Raw genomic sequence first — 19,269 nt, 5'->3', positions numbered from 1 at the left:
TTTGAAGCCCACCCCTATATGTATGGGGAAAATTCTCCAAAGATCTTATTTAAAGGGCATTGCATTGCTCCTGATAAGGAATTATACTTAGCCATTGATGGGAATATGCAAATAAAAAAGGAACCCACATACTTTATTCCCCTATCCTTCATTACTAAAATGTGCGCGTGTATTGAGGCAGTCTATCAGGAAGCTAATTTCAACCATCCAGGCGTGTATAGGCACATCTTTCTTAGCTCATATATGTCTTCCAACTGGCTCCTGCCGCAGAATTATCTTCCAACCTTTCTAATTGAAACAGTGGTTTAATCTCATGGATCAGGTCTTCCATTGGCATGGATTAAAATATGACTGCGTTGCTTAACAGGCAATGCAACAAATTGTTTAAAGAACACGGGCTTGCCTCAACATATTAAGCAGAGCAAAGCTTTCGATGCTTCAGACTCACTAAGAACTGAAAAAGGTTGAGCTCTCTCTAATATAATTCATCCTGTTTGCTAATTCAGGGAGTGAAAGAAGAGATAGAAGCTACCTCCTGTAATACACGATTAGCTCAAATATAAGTCTTATGTATTTCATCCCCCTTTTTCTCCCCCCCCCCCCCAGAACATAATTCTTTTTGTGCACTGTGAAGCCTTTTCCAATTCAGGGGAAAACATACAGTGATCATTGAAATGCCATGTTCGGAATGAGTAATTTAGCTCCACCTATCTCTTGCTAATAATTTATTCCTAACTCAATACTCTCAGCCGAAGAAAATTAAGATTGGGGAAAATGAAAATGAAACGTCGACCTGCATTTTTAAATAAAAAAGGAAGAAGATCCTCTCTGTAATGAAAGTATCATTTTGTGCTTTCCACCCTAGCACAATACAATTGATAAAAAGGTCAAAAGTATCTTATTTGTCTCAATTTAGATTTGTTTCCAGCTTGAAACCAGGAAAACCTACTAAAAACCGAGTGTTTCATACGTCTTAATTGTTCTCCGTTTGTTCAGATATACAAAGAATGTGTTAATAACAAACAAGTACCTAAATCAATTCAGGACGATAGCTGGCATATAGACTGTAGGGTTCCACCACACAACCGTGTTCGACTAAACCGCGCTCGACTAAACCGTGTAGCTGATGTCATCAACAGGGCGACAACAGCGTGGAGACAGAAGCACGCTGTAAACGCTAAACCTAAAATTAACCCCTAAACCTAAACCAACCCCCCTAAACCTAACCCTAAACCTAACCCTAAACCTAACCCTAAACCTAACCCTTAACCTAACCCTTAACCTAACCCTAACCCTAAACCTAACCCTAAACCCAATCCTAACCCTTAACCTAACCCTAACCCTAACCCTAACCCTAACCCTAACCCTTAACCTAACCCTAACCCTAACCCTTAACCTAACCCTTAACCTAACCCTAAACCTAATCCTAACCCTTAACCTAACCCTAAACCTAACCCTAACCCTTAACCTAACCCTAAAGCTAACCCTTAACCTAACCCTAAACCTAACCCTAAAGCTAACCCTAAAGCTAACCCTTACCTTAAGTTGAATCGGCTTGCTTTCAAAGCGCTATTTAAAGCGCCCTTCTTTCTCCGCGCTGGCTGTTGTCGCCCTGTTGATGACGTCAGCGATGCGGTTTAATCGGGCGCGGCTTAGTCGAGCGCGGTTTTGACAGGTCACGAGACTGTAGAACGAAAGAGAAAAAAGGAAATGATATGAAACTATATGGGTTTGTGGAAATACCATCCCCAAGAAAACATAAATTGAGATTTGAAAGAGACTCCTATAACAATAGAAAAAGAAAGGGAGGGAAGAAGGAAGGAGAGGAGAGGAGGAAGGAAGTAGAGAAGGGAGGGATGAAGGAAGGGAAAGGAGAGGAGGGTGGAAGGGAGAGAAAGAGAAGGAGAGATAGTAGGAAAGGAAGAGGAAGAGTGGAGGAGAGGTAAGAGAAGAAGAAAGAGGTAAGGAGAGGTGGGTGGAAGGGAGAGAAAGAGGAGGGAGGAAGGGAGAGAAAGAGAAGGAGAGAAGGTAGGAAGGGGAAGAGAGAGGGTAACAGTGGGGGAGAGGTAAGGGAAGAAAGAAGGGGAAGGAGAGGAGGAAGGAAGGAAGTAGAAAGGAAGGGAGAGAGAAAAGAAAGAGAAAATAAGGTGGTGTTATAACAGACGCTTGGGATGGTAAACAAAGCAATCCAAACTGTACCTTATAACCTTTTAAATGGAATAACAAAAGTATAAGAATGGCAAAGAAAAAGAATAACTATGTGAATGTATATCTATAATTGTATGTAGGAGAATAAATGACAGTAAGAATATATAGCACAATATAGGTAAACAATATTTGGTTATAAATAGCTAAGTATAAATAAATATAGAATTGTACATAAAAATGGATAACGAATAAGGAGACCATGAATGCAAGAGAGAAATGTATAGAAGGAAAAACACTAACTGCAAAGAAACCGATACGGAACTGCTGTATGATATATGATGGAACTTCTTGTTCCTATGTTGTCTTAAGTCATGCGTTTGTTTTTGTTGAGGTGTTTATGTGTTTAAAATAAAAATTTTATTTTAAAAAAACAAGTACCTAAAAAGGTTAATATGGGAGACCATTGCAGTAACTAGTTTGAGTTGCTCTTGCTCTGGGTTTTATTTAGCTACTCAGTGTCATTAAAATTAGAAGAGTAGCCCTATACATTTATTTAAACGTATATGCAGGTCCCTCTGAGCAGTTCACAAATAAAAACATTAAAGACAAAAAACAAAGACAATAATACACAAAAATGAGAAATAAAAGATAGCCAGGGTGACAAAAAACCAAGACAGGAATGAAAAAATAAACCCACAAAATCCATATCTATCATTTAACTAAATAAATAAAGAGGGTAAAAATAAGAATTGTATTCGAACAGTGGAGAAAGTATTTGCCAACCAGCGTTAATATATTCAACACCCATATTGTTCTTCCTTAAAGGCCTTTATACAAAGTGCTTCTTAAGAATACTTGGGAATAGTTATTTCAAACTGATATATATTTATTTTCTCAAAGCATCATGTTACCACAACTAAGGATGCCTCTACATTGTCTCTTTTTCATTTCAAAGAAGTGTTATCTCCCGCTTTTTTGTTACTACTACTACTACTAACAACAACAACAACAACAACAACAACAACAACAACAACAACAGATGAAACAAGAATACAGAAAAGATGTGATAAAATCAAGAATGGAGAGTTGGCAGAACAAAGCATTGCATGGCCAATTTCTGGAAAAAATAAAAGATAAAGTGGACAGTGAACAAACTTGGTTATGGTTAACAATAGCTACATTAAAGAAAGAAACAGAGTCACTAATCTTGGCTGCGCAAGAACAAGCTATCCGCACAAATGCCATTAAGGCCAAAATCGAAAAATCCTCTGATGATGCCAAATGCAGACTTTGCAAAGAAGCTGATGAAACTGTTGATCACATACTCAGCTGCTGTAAAAAAATCGCGCAGACTGATTATAAATTGCGGCACAATTCAGTAGCACAAATGATCCATTGGAATTTGTGCAAAAATTATAATATTAAAACAGCAACAAACTGGTGGGAACATCAGCCTGAAAAAGTCACCGAAAATCAGATTGTCAAGATCTTGTGGGATTTCCGTATACAAACCGAAAAAATACTGGCGCATAATACACCAGACATCACACTGGTTGAGAAAAATAAGGTCACAATCATAGACATCGCAATACCAGGTGATAGCAGGGTCGCCGAGAAGGAACATGAAAAAAATCACAAGATACCAGGACTTAAAAATCGAAATTCAATGACTATGGCACAAACCAGCAGTGATAATTCCAGTGGTAATTGGCACACTGGGTGCTATACCAAAAGCACTGGAATTACATTTAAAACAGTTAAAAATTTACAAAATCACCATCAGTCAAATGCAAAAAGCCGCACTGCTTGGATCTGCACGCATATTACGAAAATACGTTACGACGTCCTAGGCCCCTGGGTGGGGCCCGACTAGTAACCAATGCCAAATCCGGCGAAACAACTGGCCGCTGTGATACAATTCTGTTGTTGCAATAATAAAAATAATAAAGAAGTACAGTCTAAAATGCAAAGCAACAATTTATCAACTTATTCTCAACTTCATCTTTTTTTACATAGTACAGGTAATTCCCAACTTACAGCAGTTCATTTAGTGAACATTCAAAGTTACAACACTGAAAAAAAGTGACATTTCCGTTTTTTGCACTTATGACCGTTGCAGCATCCCCATGGTCATGTGATCAAAATTCAGCCACTTGGCAACTGACTCATATTTATGACGCTCGGAGTGTCCTGGGGTCATGTAATTATATTTTGCAATCATCTGGCAACCAATGGCAATGGGAAAACCAGATTCATTTAACAACCGTACTACTAATTTAATGACTGTGGCAAAAACGTTGTAAAATGGAACAAAATTCACTTAACAAGCATTTTGCTTAGCAACAGAAATTTTGGGCTCAATTATGGCTGTAAGTCAAGGACTACCTGTGCTCTATTAGTGGCTTCTTTCTCTCTCCATATCCCCTTTTCAGCACCTTTGCCCATAAATTCGCCCTTCCGTTGTTCAGGAAATGCCTCTTAAGAGCTTCCACAATATTTCAGCACCAAAGGGACAGGAATAATTTTTTGGTAACATTTTATTTCAGTCCTAAATTGTGCTCATTTATAAGCTCATCCGGGATTATGAAGGAAAAATTCTCTTTCTGAATCCAAGGCATAAAATCATTTATTTCTTTTTTTAAAAAAAAATATTTTCAGGACTGTTATGATGTCTGGGTGGAACCTGGTGTTAATCCTTCATGTTTTATTATTGTCAACACACTGCAGCAAATTCTCATTGGGATTCACACAGAGTATATCATAACAGCAAATGATATATTTTATAGATTCTTTTCAGACTGAGAACTGCCAAGAAGTTTGGTTATTGGTCAATAGCTACCCTACGTTTTTCTTCCAATCCATCCATCCATCATCTATCATCTTTCTAATTTCATGCGATGATAAAGGATTGCAGAAACTCTCCTCCCTGCCTAAATAAATAACTCTGCGTTATCCCAATGTCTGAATTAAGCAATAAATATTATATTTCGATTCCCTGCGGGTACCACAGCAGAAGAAAATTAAACTTATAGAACACTGTCTCAAGTGATTAATTTAAGGTAAAGCCATGATTGCTGGTGTTGTTATCTTTCGGTTAATTCTCATCACATCCCTGAGAAAAGCGACTGTAGAAATGAGAAACCTCCCCTCGCTTTTGTAACTAAAGAATGTTTGTTTGTGCTCGCAGGTTATTAAGGTTACTAACTGACCAAAAATTACTGGCCTAACAAATTTGGGGATTTATTCCTTCACATACATTTTGTTGGTTGAGAACATTGGAAACTTAAGTTTTGCTCCCTGCATCTGGTTTTTCAACTTCTTCAACCTCGTTACCATCTATATTTTCAAAAGTGCTTCTGTGCATAATGCATGAATATTAATTAGCCAAGGAAAATCAGGTATTTGTTTTAAACAAGCCATTCATATCTATATTCAAGCCTTGTGGTACAAAACACAAATTAACACGGAAATCTGTACCTAGAATGCCTGCGTGGTCTTCATACTATTTTTCATTCACTTCGACGAGTTGGAAAGGCCAGGATACTTATTGATCTAGTTGATCACTCAATGATTGTTCTGACCGACCTCCACAATTGTAACTGCATGTAATCCATTCCAAATTGAGCTTGCTCAGATCCTGAAGGAATCTCTTGGAAATCTCTCTCCCACTTATTCATGCATTTGTCTACTATGAACAGAATATAATTCCTTAAAAAAGCAAGTTATGATCACAGGGAAGACAGCAGAGAAACTGGAGCCTGGATTTACTTCTTGCACCTGAACTTCACAGAAGGCCTGTTGTCTAGGGAGGAAGAAAAGTTGTGGAGAGAAGAATCATGTTTGAATGATGTTGGGGAAAGAACAGATTTCTGAAGAAATAACTAGATTTTCTGCAGTGTGGAATGCCACAGAGGAAGGGTATGTAAATATTACATTGCATATTAGATGATGAAGACAGCCAGTATATTTTGCATAAATTTAGGTAGCCCTGTAAAATGGTAGCCCAGAAGATACTAAAAGTATGAGTATGTATGAATATTGTTTTCCCTTTGAGCAGTGGTGAAATTCTCCAAAGTCTGCTACTGGTTCGGTGAGTCTGCTGCCAAGTGCAGACTGAGGCGTGCCCATGCAGTGCTAAAAAAGGAGCATTTTGAAGCCTTCTGAGTCTGCAAAGGTGAGTAGAACAGTGGGGGAGGGAGGAAATCTGCTTGCCATGCGATTTAGATTAGCTAGAAAGCAGGAAATCTGACGATTCTAGCTAATCTAAATCGCGTGTCACAGCTGATCATTGGAAATACTGGTTCGCCCGAACCACTAGCATTTTTTACTACCGGTTTGCGTCAACCGGTCCGAACTGGTAGCATTTCACTCCTGCCTCTGAGGCATCTTATGGAACAAGTGGATCCACTGCACTACATTTATAACTTCCAGTAGCAAAGTAACAAAGTTTTATTACAGATGAAACTGGGAAATGTGGAATCAAATCTGCACCTGAAAGAATTGATGTCAACTTCTGGCATTTTGGGTTGGCTGTCAAAACTATAGCTAGTCCTCAACTTACAATGGTTCATTTAATGACTGTTCAAAGATACAGTGGCCCTAGGGGGAGGCGGAGCCGACATCGCGATGATACGACATGTGTTCTTGAAGCTCCAAGATCAGCGTCAATATCTCTGCCACTGGACGGTCCTCTTCTTTTTCTTTGTTCAACGTTCTATTGCATTTTCTTTTTAAGAATTTTTCTTTTTTCCCCTAAGTTTGGAATATAAAGAGGGAAGTAAAAGTAGAGGAAAAGAAGTAACACTGGCACTTAGAGGCTTGGAGGCTTGGAAACATTGTTTTTCTTTTCTTATTTTGAGCATTTGATCTATATTTCAAGGTCTCTGAGCTTGTTTATTGGAAATGATAGCGGGATGAGCACGGATTGTTTGTACAGGTGCTCCTCCAGGTTACTATCAGTAGCTGGACTGGAGTAAAAAGAAAGCTTGACTTGAAAGAGTGAAGATTACAGTGAACTTGTTTGGAACTTAATAAAAAAGCCTTGGATTCTATATAGTGGCAGTTACTATCTGGAGGAATAGATCAATACAGATGATGTTGCAGCATGAAAAAGAAAAGGAAGTGACATTGCAGATGATTATGCAAGAAATTTAAAAAAAATACAAGTAAGAACAGAGATCATTGAAAAGATAATGGAGAGTATTGAACAAAGAACATGAAAAATAGATGAAAAAATTGAGAATATTCACCAAATGATGATGAAATACAAGGACAGATTTCAAAAAGTTGAAGAAAAAAATGAACAAAGAGATAAGAAAATAGGAGATACTGACAGCAGATTGAGCATGGTTGAAAAAGACAAGAGTGGAATATTGGAATGGGAGACCGACAGATCAGAATTTTACCTCAGATTCCAGAACATAGAAGAAGAAAAGGGAGAAAATTTGGCAGAAACATCGATGATAACCAGAGGGAAGTTGATGGAAGGAACAGACGAGGGGTTTCGAGTCTTTACAAGATATGCAGTAAAAAAACAAGTTGCCAAGAGAAGTCCATATAAGATCTACCAAGAAAGCTATTAGAACACAAATACTACAAATGGCAAGAGATATAAGATTGTACTACTATTGGATGGATACAGGGTGATATAATGAAATGCTATAATAAAAATTAATTTAAATTTAGTTAAACTTAGAATATTACGCATAAAATGAAGTAATAATAGTTATAGTCAAATAAATGATTAACAATAATAATAATGATATTAACAATGATATTAATAATAATGATATTAACAATGATATATATATATATATATATATATATATATATATATATATACATACATACATACATACATACATACATATACATATACACACACACACACACACATACACACACTAGGTTGACAACATGAAATTTTATATAAATTATAAGTGAGGACTATGCAGAGGATGCACAAAAGTTCTATAACCAAAGATAAACAATTTTATGCAGAATACAGTTTAAAGACTGGATGGTTTTGGGATGATGTGATGAAATGCCATAATGTAAATTTATTTTAAACAGACTATTTCATATAAAAAGAAGTAATAATGGTTGTAGTCAAATAAATTTTAATAATGATAATAATTGTATGCATATACATTGGATTGATAATATGAGATTTTATATAAATTGTGAGGACTGTGGTGAGGAGGCATAGAAGTTTGGTAACCAATCGACCCCCTGAATGTAACTAGAGAGTGGTTTTTATGTTTGTTTATGTTGTTTAAAAATAAAATAATTTTTTTTTAAAAAAAAGATACAACGGCCCTGAAAAAAATGACATGACCATTTTTCACAGTTACGACCTTTGCAACCTCCCTGTGCTCACCTGGTCAAAATTCAGGCACTTGGCCAACTGTTTCATATTTATGACCATTGTTGTGTCCTGGGGTCACGTGATCCCCTTTTACGACCTTCTGACCATCAAAGTCAATGGGGAACCACATTCACATTACTAAATTATCAACTACAGGGATTCGCTTAACAACTGAGGCAAAAAGGTGATAAAATGGAGCAAAACTCACTTAACATCTCACTTAACAACAAACATTTTGGCCTTAATTGTGGTCATAGGTTAGCTGTAATGCTTACTTTTGCCCTGTTTCCATCCCCACTGCTCCACCAAATAATCTGTCAGGTTTATACTCCAATCAGCAACAAAGCTTGGGTGTTTCTTAAAATATTTCCAACATATTATGGACATTTAAAAAAACATATATACCCATTTAATGCAACGTATTCAAATAAAGAAAACCATAAAGGTGTTGACTTAACACTGTGACTGTTTTGTCAATTTTCCATTAATATTTTACGTGCTTTAAATTAGTTTACAAGAGGTCCTGGGAAGGAGAACATAGGAGATCAAAGGCAGATTTTATTTATCTGTTCTTAGAGCAGAAATCCAATATTTCCATTATGCCGGATTGGATATTTGTGAACTATCCCTTACTTTACACTAATGATTTAATTTGTGCAAGGGAAAAAAAACCCCTCATTTCATAGATTATGTCATGGTGGTCAAAGTCTTTCTTTACTTAAAGAAAATATACTACCTCTGTACTCTGAATATTCAGCCATTCAAGAAGGGCCCTTAATATCCCTAAATAATATTTAATACTAATATTTATACAAGGTTATTTATTTATAACTTTGTAATAATATTTAATATTAATATTAATAGTTGCAAACCTTGTAAAGTTACAATCCGTGAATCCTAGCAGGTTTAGAAGTCAAACCCTTTCTCAAATAAGAGTTGGAAAACATGAATTAACTTATGATAGTCTAACGCCATAGAAGAATGTTGAATTTATTATCATTCTTCTCCCTCCCTATTTCTATCTCTCTGCACAGATTGTATCTCCAAGGCCACGTATGGCTTTCCCGAAGTCCTTAGAAACTTCTAAAAAGGATCACCAGTCAGAAGAAGGAAAGTATTAAATACATAAGAGTTGGGAGGAACCTTGTAGGTCATCTAGTCCATCTATTACAATGATGGCTAACCTTTTTGTTGTGTGCTGAAAGTGCCTGTGTGCGTGCACCTGCACGCATAATGCACTGCGTGTGCAACCGTCCCCACGTATGTCCCACCCACCTGTGCATGCGTGCGCAACCCCTGTGCTCTCTCCACCCCGGGTGCATGAACATACGACCCTCTGTATCCCATTTTGGGTCTAGTAGGACTCCTTGCAGCCTTCTGGGAGCACAAATGGACCATGGGGGGCGCTGCACCCCTGCACTCCCCCTGCGTGCATGACTCCCTGCCCCCGCACAAGTACACAGATCTCCCATATGTGCCCCGCCCCTGTGCATGTGTGGTAGAAACACGAAAATCAGCTGGCTGGTGGGAGGCGCACGTGCATGTGCGTTGAAGTTCTGCATGCCCGCAGAGAGGGCTCTGCGGGCCATCTTTGGCACATGTACCATAGGTTTGCCATCCCGTGTCTATTAGGTGCACTTCATCTGGCTCTCATTTAGATATGCAATGAAGTCCCTTTTTAGATTTTGGCCTTAGTGTACTCCCTTTATTTAACACTGCTATCTAACTCAGGGTTCACACATGATCCGTGGCCCAGAAAGAAATTACACATTTTTATTTTATCATAAAAATGGTGAGAATTGCAGCATCTAGTAGAACCTTAGAAAAAACCTTCACCTCTGTCAAAGGGCTCTTCCCCACAGCAGGGTTACCAAAACATACAGCATTCTCTTCCTACAGTGCCAGAGCCCTATCTGGTCTCAGTATTGAGCCTGGTGATTGGTCTTGCCCTTATAGTTTTAATGCAACACAATGAAGATGTTTGGTAGGTTTGTGTCAAGGCGGCCTCCCTCAGTAACCAAGAAAGAAACCACTCAACTCCATTTTGCAGAATTAAGAGTACTTTTACTGGTCATGAGTAGATAGCAGCTAAGCAAAGCAAGATCTAAGGCAAAAGTGTGCGTAATCCAGAGGTGGGTTCCTACCAGTTCGCACCTATTTGGTAGAACCGGTTCGTCAAATCTACTGAACCGTTTAGAAGAGGTTCCACCGGTGGACCCGGAAAGCAGGCCACACCTACAGGAGAGGTTCCAAAAATTTTTGAAACCCACCACTGGTCCTTGGATATGATTATTCTACACTATCATGCTCATATTTATAAAACTCAGTGCCTCTGTGAAAGGTAAGGATGACTACTGCGTTTGTGGTGCAATCAGAACATTGCGTGTGTTGAAGTTGTTTTAACGCAAACCAAAGATGCCTTTTAAAAAACAAGTTTACATCATATTCGTATGCATGCCAGTGCTGTGTGTGAGGTAATTTAAGGTGGTTCTGACAAGTGTCGTCGGCATCTTCATATCCGGTCACATGGGCGGCAAGCCACTCCCATTCGGTCACATGGGTGGCCAGCCACTCCCACAAAGGAGGCCACACCCACAGAGTAGGTTCAAACAATTTTTGAAACCCACCACTGGCATAATCATAGATATCAATATGTGACCCAACCCCTTCCCCCTGGTAACCCCATCCCATAGTCCAATCCGCACATCCCACAGGTGTCATGTGGGAGACATATTCAAAAAGTATCATCAGGTTGGTATGCCGGACAGTTGGCTTGAGCGGCAAATCCTCTATCTGCAGCATGCACAGTAGATGGTGAGAACACTCCCTTTTAACAGTCACTCCTGCACTGAATACTCCCCCACCCAAATACCATACCCCCCCTTCCCCGTTTCAATGGCAGCCGAAAGCAAGCAGCAAAACAGAGGCTGACAGTTTGTCTCCCTCCCCACTCAGTGCCTCTCATCTTATGTGGTGGGGCAAGATTGGCAATGTAGGCAGGTGCTTGGGATGGAGCGTTGAAGTCTATTTCACATTGCCTGAGTGATCTTCCATGCCTTTTCTCCACACCAGCAACTTGCCAGCTGGGCCATTAGGGAATATAGGTTCAGCACTGTTTCAAAAAGCACTTGGTTCATGTTCGCAAATAGCCCAATAGACAGGCCGCAGCTAAAGATTAAGGGGTATAAGAAACATCGGGAATCCATTCCCCCACTTCATCCCGTGGCCCTCCACACCATTACTATGAAATGTCTGTAGGGCAAACAAATACAGAGGAGAGATATGGGGTGACATGGGAGATCTTGGTAACGAGCAGACTCTGCTCTCAGTTGGACGTGCAAAGGAATAGTAGTGACCCAGGCCAGAATTAGCCAGTGGAGTTGGCAGAACCAGGATGCTGTCAAGTTTCATAATCCCAAGGTAGATATCATTTTTAATGCAGTCATGTGAAACTCCTTGTTGACAGAAGCATCAGAAAACATGACCTTCTAAGCAAGCACAGGGCTAGTATTTTCCAAAGAGAGTGTTAAACAAGTCAAGCATTTTACATCTGAGTGTTACATCTCACTCACTGAGTCTGAGTGTTAAGCCTCGAGATAAGGATTTTGAGTAAGACCTGACAGGTGCTATGGAAAGTGCCAGTCAGATAGTATATGGGAAGCAGGGATGGGTTTCAACCGGTTTGCGGCAGTCCCCGCGAACCGGTTGGTCGGCGAACCCAGAAGTAAGTAACTTCCGGGAACGGTGAAGGGCCCACCCGCCCGCCCGCGCTCCTTACCGGTCTTTGAAGGCTTCTGCGCTTCCACGCAGGCACATGGCACATACAGCGCCTGCGCGATTCATCACGAGCAGCTGGATGGCACATACAGCGCCTGCGCGAGTCTCCGCGAGCAGCTGGAGCATCGCGCAGGAGCTAAGATGCTGATGGGAAGGTACCTCCTAGAAAGCCAGGAACCTTACCTTTCCTACTGCAGCCCAACCCCAATAACAGTGCCTAGTGCACAAACTAGGAGCCTCTTGATTTTGGGGGATAGGGGTGGGGTGGAGAAGGATAATGCAAAAGTTGGCTTGAAACTCAACATTAAGAAAACTAAGATCATGGCATCCAGCGCTCTCAATTCCTAGCAAACAGATGGGGAAGAAATGGAGATAGTGACAGGTTTTATTTTCCTGGGCTCCAAGATCACCACAGGTGGGGACTGCAGCCAAGAAATTAAAAGAGGCTTGCTCCTGGGGAGGAAAGCTATGGAAAATCAGGATGGCATACTAAAAAGCAGAGACATTACCCTGTCAACAAAAGTGTGTATAGTCAAGGCTATGGTTTTTCCAGTTGCAATGAATGGCTGTGAAAGTTGGACCATAAGGAAGACTGAGCACCAAAGAATGGAGGCCTTTGAACTATGGTGCTGGAGAAGACTCCTGTGAGTCCCTTCCACTGCAAGGTGATTAAACCGGTCAGTCCTAGAGGAGATGAACCCTGACTGCTCTTTAGAAGGCCAGATCCTGAAGATCAAATACATTGGCCACCTAATGAGAAGGAAGGACTCACTGGAGAAGAGCCTAACGCTGGGAAAGATTGAGGGCAAAAGAAGAAGGGGACGACACAGAATGAGGTAGATGGATGGAGTCACCGGAGCAGTAGGCTTAAATGGACTTCAGAGGACAGGAAGGCCTAGAGGAACGTTGTACATGGGGTCATGATGGGTCGGACACAACTTTGCAACTAACAACAACAAGTGCACGTGTCCGTGGAAATCACTGTTTTTGGAAAAGAAGAAATATACTTCTTTAAATTGGAATAGCTAAGGATACGTTGCTTGAGCTGTGATTTGGAAATGGGACCAGAATCAATTGATTGTTCCTTCCTTGCATATAATATACATATACAATAATATATTATTACAATAGAAAAAACTAACTGGGTTTTTTTCTGCTTTGAATCTTTAGTCCTATAGGATCCAATTTCTAAAATCATAATTTATCTTTTTTTATGGTTTAGAACATCCAGGAGAACTGAAATAATTCTGTTTCCCACAAGAAGCTGTTTCTTTTCTTATAGTTTAACTCCAAAATCTTATAGTTACAATCAATATTCCACATTCATTTGCATCTTTAATATTCATAACTTTCCTAAATCAAACTCTTTTTAAGCTTTTTGCTGCTTATTTTAATTTCTTCAATTTTTAAACCTATAATTAAGTTTTCCTTTTAGAGTTGAAAATAAAACTCAGCCAATGACTTTTCAAATGTGTCATTCTGAAGGTCTAATAGTTTTAAGATGGTAAATAAGCAATTTCCAAGTGATGTTTGCAAACAATGTCCTATAAAAGGCTCCACTGTGGTTGTGAGCAAGATAGCTAATTCCAGGTGTTCAAACCACCACAAAAAACCCACTGTCTCCTCACAAGGAGCAGCTGTCCAGAGCATATGTGGGCAATCTGCTGTCCTCTCCTTATCCAGAGATGTTCTAAAGCACCAGCCTACTCATCAATTCCTTGGTCTTTGCTTTCACTGAGATGTCTTCAATTCATCACACCTCTCCCAGAAGTCCAGTTTTAGCACAAACTTTAGCTGAACAGCCAGAGAGTTGTCACTATGAAAGCTGATACCAGGAGGCTTGGTCGCTGAGTTCTTCAAGGATTAGTTTTTCCAGGAGAAAGTGCTTTTAATCTATCTGGGGTTCCTCAACAGGCACTCTTAACAGCCATACATAATGAAAGAGGTATGACCATGTGCTTTCCAGGAAAGTGTAGTGTGGATGATCCACAAGAATTAAAAATATATTCCCCCATTATGTTTTTAGATCAATGGTGCCATGAGGGGGCATATGTCCAGAGCTCCAAGAATCTTCCAATGGATCTCAAAGAATGATTGGTATAGACCAGAGGTGGGTTTCAAAAATTTTTGGAACCTCTTCTGTAGGTGTGGCCTGCTTTCCGGGTCCACTGGTGGAACCTCTTCTAACCGGTTCGGTAGATTTGATGAACCGGTTCTACCGAACTGGTGCGAACCGGTAGGAACACACCTCTGGTATAGACCATGGGTGTCAAACTTGATCACATTGTGCACCAGATTGTGATGTATCGTGACTTTTCTGCCTGTGCAAAGCCGGGGTGGGTGTGGCCTGCATGTGATGTATACCACCCACAGGACACTAGTTTGACAGGCCTGGCTTAGAGTGCCAGTGGGAAAGAAATTTGATGCCAATCAAAGAGCTGATATGGGCATCTTGAAGCCAGATGGTGTGAGCCATAAAATCTTTTCATTTTATAGTCAGGGAGTGGCCAGATAAAACCATTTTATTATTCATATTTCAAAACTATGTTATTTTTGTGCAATAGAATGAGTTTTACTCTCAAGTAAAGATATATAGCCAGCTAAAGGGGAACAGTCCATAAGGTCACTGGCTCCAGAGCTAAATATTTCCGATTTCCTCCACTCTTTGAGAAAGAAGAGGAGTGGACACATCAGATGATCATACAGGTGGGTCTCATTGAAACCTAGCTAAAGAGTTCCCACTCTTGCTCCACCATTTCTGAAAATTAAGCTGGTCTTCATAGTTGCAGGATTTCACGATTACTTTCATTTATTGTATCTATTGCATTGCTTATTCTACTGTTCCCTTGAGGAAGAAATGTTTCTTTCCACTTTTGGTTCCCCCGTCCGCCTCACAACAATAGAGCAAAGTTGATTGGCTTGCCTGGAAATGGCTTGGAAAAGTTCACTATAGAAATTTTGTGCATTATTGGAGATGTGAGTGTGAGTTTGTTCTGATCTTCTTCCAACATACATTGAACACCTGCAAAGTTTTTGTAGTTATACTGTATTTACACTGCAAGAGTCCAGAGTTCACTTTTGGGGCAAGAAACAGGCATGCTGGCAGTACATTCAGGAGCCAAGCTGGCAGTGCCTTCAATGGACACACCTCCCTTTGTATAGTCACAATCAAACAATGATGAAAATTTGTTTTGTTCAAGATCACTGGAAATCAGATTATTTTCTCCCACCTGTGCATTGTAAAGGGCTAAAAGCTATTCTCTCCTCTTGTTTTAGTATCAGATTGATCTTCTATTAGGCTGTTTACCTGAAGCCATGTGAGAACTTGCCCTCTGACTAGATCAATGGGAGATAGGAGATCATCCCATTGTGTACACACACAAACACACACACACAAAACCGTTGCACAATTACAGCCTTGAACTTGGAACACAGAATGATTTGTGACAACTGGACATTAACTAGAGCTACAGTACTAGATCAAAGTCAGCAAAGATCCAGCTTTCTTTTCCATGTCCAATTGCTGCCATCCAGGAGTCATCCAGATGTTTGCACTTTCAGATCTGGCAGTCCCAACTTTGACACTGAAATCTTCATCTGTAAGATTTAATTTGCTGGTCTCTTGCCATGCAAAAGTTAGTTTAAGCTTCCAGAAAAAGCCTGTTACATTTAGGGTTGTTTTTTTTTAAAGTGTAACAAAGCAAAGCAAATATTTGGTAAACTTTCTCTGAGGAAACCATGGCTCATGAAACTTGATATTACTCTCCAAATGAGAATGTGGTTCCTGGGAGGGGGAATGGGACAGGGAGGGGGAGGGGAGAATGTGGGTGTGTTAGGTGTGTTTCTTCCTTGACCTGGGATTAGTACAGACTACCTCCTCACCATAACTAGAAAGGGTTTTTTTCCCCATTGCTTGCTTCTATTTGGTCTCCTCTGAGAATTCTTTGTGTTTCTTTAAAAAAAGGCAAATTCCTTCTTTATCTTGTGATCAGTTGCAATTTACCTTGCTAAAAGAAGTAACTGAATAAATACTCAATTATTCCCCAAGCTCTGCTGATAAATCTCTTTTACAACTGTTGCTGCGAAGTGAAACTGTGGGCAGATTTGCACATTGATAGCTATGGTGCCTCGATTTACATGTTAAGTTTACATCAGCATTCAAAGAGAACCTGAATTGAATATAAAGAAGCCTGAAGGAAGTCCCATTCTCAAGCATTCCTGTCCATATTGCAATTAATTTCTTATTCAGTTTAAAGATGTTTTTAAAACAACTTTGGGTTGGAGCGGTAGTCCATTACGGCAGGGTTTTCCTCCCAATCTTGGCACCTTTAAAATGTGTGAATTTCAACTCCCAGAATTCCCCAGCCAGCCATGTTGGAAGGAGAATTCTGGGAGTTGAAGTCCATGCATCTCAAAGGTGCCAAGCAGTGGTGGGATTCAGCCGGTTTGCACCTATTCGGGAGAACCGGTTCTTAACTTTCTAAGCAGTTCGGAGAACCGATTGTTGGAAGAAATCTCCTTTTGTTTTTTTTCCACTTTACAGGGCTAATCCTGTAAGGAAGGCAGGAAGGAAACATTATGGTGTTGTTTCTAGCCTAATCTTTATTGACCTGCTTACAGAAACTGCCTCTCCGGTTAACCCTTATTACATTGTAACAGCTAAGACGAAGCACCCATCGACGTGAGTGACATTGAGTTGGACACGCCCACCCAGTCACATGACCACCGAGCCCCACCTACCCAGTCACATGACCACCGACCCCCACCTACCCAGATGGTCATTAGGGCAGAGAACCGGTTGTTAAATTATTTGAATCCCACCACTGGTGCCAAGGTTGAAATAACCCTGCACTACAGCACCTTATCTGATGTGCATGTGCTTGTAATATCTTTGGCAACTCTCCACACTAAAGCTGTTGGCGGATCTAAGTGTCATTCTGAGTTAATGCAGAATTACTCCTGTATTTTACATGTCATCAGCATGGTGCATTTGTGTCCTAACTGAATGCCAAATGACAAGAAGGCGTGTGAGAAGAGAATATGGTTTGTAGGCTGTAGGCCAAAACAGATTTTTTTTCTCTCTCTTGTCTTCAGTTGATGCATAAACACATATTTCTTGGCTGCTGAAATAAACTCCATGAATCGTTGCAGTCCGACATGGATCCTATAGGGATTTTCCAGCTATTGCAGTTCAGTTGATCTTTGAGTTACTTCTTCAAATGTTTACAGTATGATGAGGATCCAGACATGAGTAGGCACTGGAAATCCGTATTTTGTTCTGATGCATTCCTATCAAGGATAGAACAAAACCCATATTTGGGAGAGGGAGGAGAGAGATTTCCTGGGCTGTAAGCACGGAATAAAAGTTAACGTATATATAATGAAGCAATCTTTTTTTAAATTTTCTTTCTTAATTGATTTCTGGGATCCTATCACACAAGAGTTTTTTTTTTCCAAATTATTAATAATTTTTTTTTTGCCTAGGTCAGGACCAGTGGTGGGATTCAAATAATTTAACAACTGGTCCTCTGCCCTAATGACCAGCTGGGTAGGCGTGGCTTGGTGGTCTTGTGACTGGGTGGGTGTGGCCAACTCAATGTCACTCATGTCGATGGGCGTTTCGCCTTAGCTGTTACAATGGAATAAGGGTGAACCAAAGAGGCAGTTTCTGTAAGCAGGACAGTAAAGATTAGGCTAGAAACAACACCAGAATGTTTCCTTCCTGCCTTCCTTACAGGATTAGCCCTGTAAAGTGGGAAAAAACAAAAGGTGATTTCTTCCAACAACCGGTTCTCCCAACTGCTTAGAAAGTTACCAACCGGTTCTCCCGAATAGGTGTGAACTGGCTTAATCCCACCACTGTGTCAGGACTCACAGGTTTAGTGAGTCTCCTGACTTGTTCTTACCCCACATTCCTTGGGAAATACCAGCATTTAAGAATTATTCCTTGGTTTATCATTGATCTAGTAGATTGTTCAGTGAGGTTTCTAGATACTTCAGCAATATACCCAGCAGAAGGAAAGCAGCTTTCACTTTATTCTGATTGTGAAGATTTAGATTTTGCAATAATCAACTGGGCTTTGTTTGTTTGTTGTCAAGTGTCATCCATGACAAATGGATTAAGATTTCTTTAAACCTGATCCTATGCAAAGAAGGATTGAGTGATTGTGCAATATATGTGTGGGAGAAAGTGTATATGTATTGTGGGAAGTTATCACCCAGCCCTCTCCCAGAAAAATGAAATATCCTAGGAAAAGGCAGAATATTTCTCTGGATGTGAAAAGAAACATGTTTTAAAAGACAGAATAGTTGCCTGTAGCTTCTTGCCCATCCCCAATGTTAATGGGCCATTAAGACGGCCAAGCTAGTCCACTTTACATAATAAAGACCTCACCAGCAGCTACAAGAAAGCATGATAATATTGACCCTTTAGCGAACTGACCACATGGCATCTGAGAACTCATCCATACCTGGATTCAAAACACAGCCCAGAGAGTTGCCCCTGCATGGCACCATGGGAGTCTGACAACCAATCAGAATACATTTCTTACACAGGAACAGGAAACAGAGAGGTGGGACTGAACAGGTTATAAAAACCCTAGCAAGCCCCTCCCTCAGCCCTTCTCTTCTTCTCCACCAACATTGAAGCATGTGATCACCTTTTCTGTTCAGGGCTCAAGCCGTGTGGTCCTGTCCACTAATAAACCATCTTTCCAAGCAGCCTCCATGTCTCCAGTGTCTTTTCCCCCACTTGGAGCCGAACCCAGAAGGACATTTCTTTCATCAGTATTTTACTATGTACTTTTGCAATATGGCATATATACACGTACATACTGGTAGTCCTCAACTTACAACCGTTCATTCAGCAACCATACAAAATTACAACAGTGCAGAACACAAAGGGACTTTGCCCAAGGTTACAGCCATATGCTGCCTTGAGCTAAGAAGAAAGGGAGTAATAATATAAATACAATAAA

The sequence above is a fragment of the Thamnophis elegans genome, chromosome 3 (assembly GCF_009769535.1).
Source record: "Thamnophis elegans isolate rThaEle1 chromosome 3, rThaEle1.pri, whole genome shotgun sequence".
NCBI classification, from domain to species: domain Eukaryota; kingdom Metazoa; phylum Chordata; class Lepidosauria; order Squamata; family Colubridae; genus Thamnophis; species Thamnophis elegans.
This window is presented reverse-complemented; position numbering follows the sequence as displayed.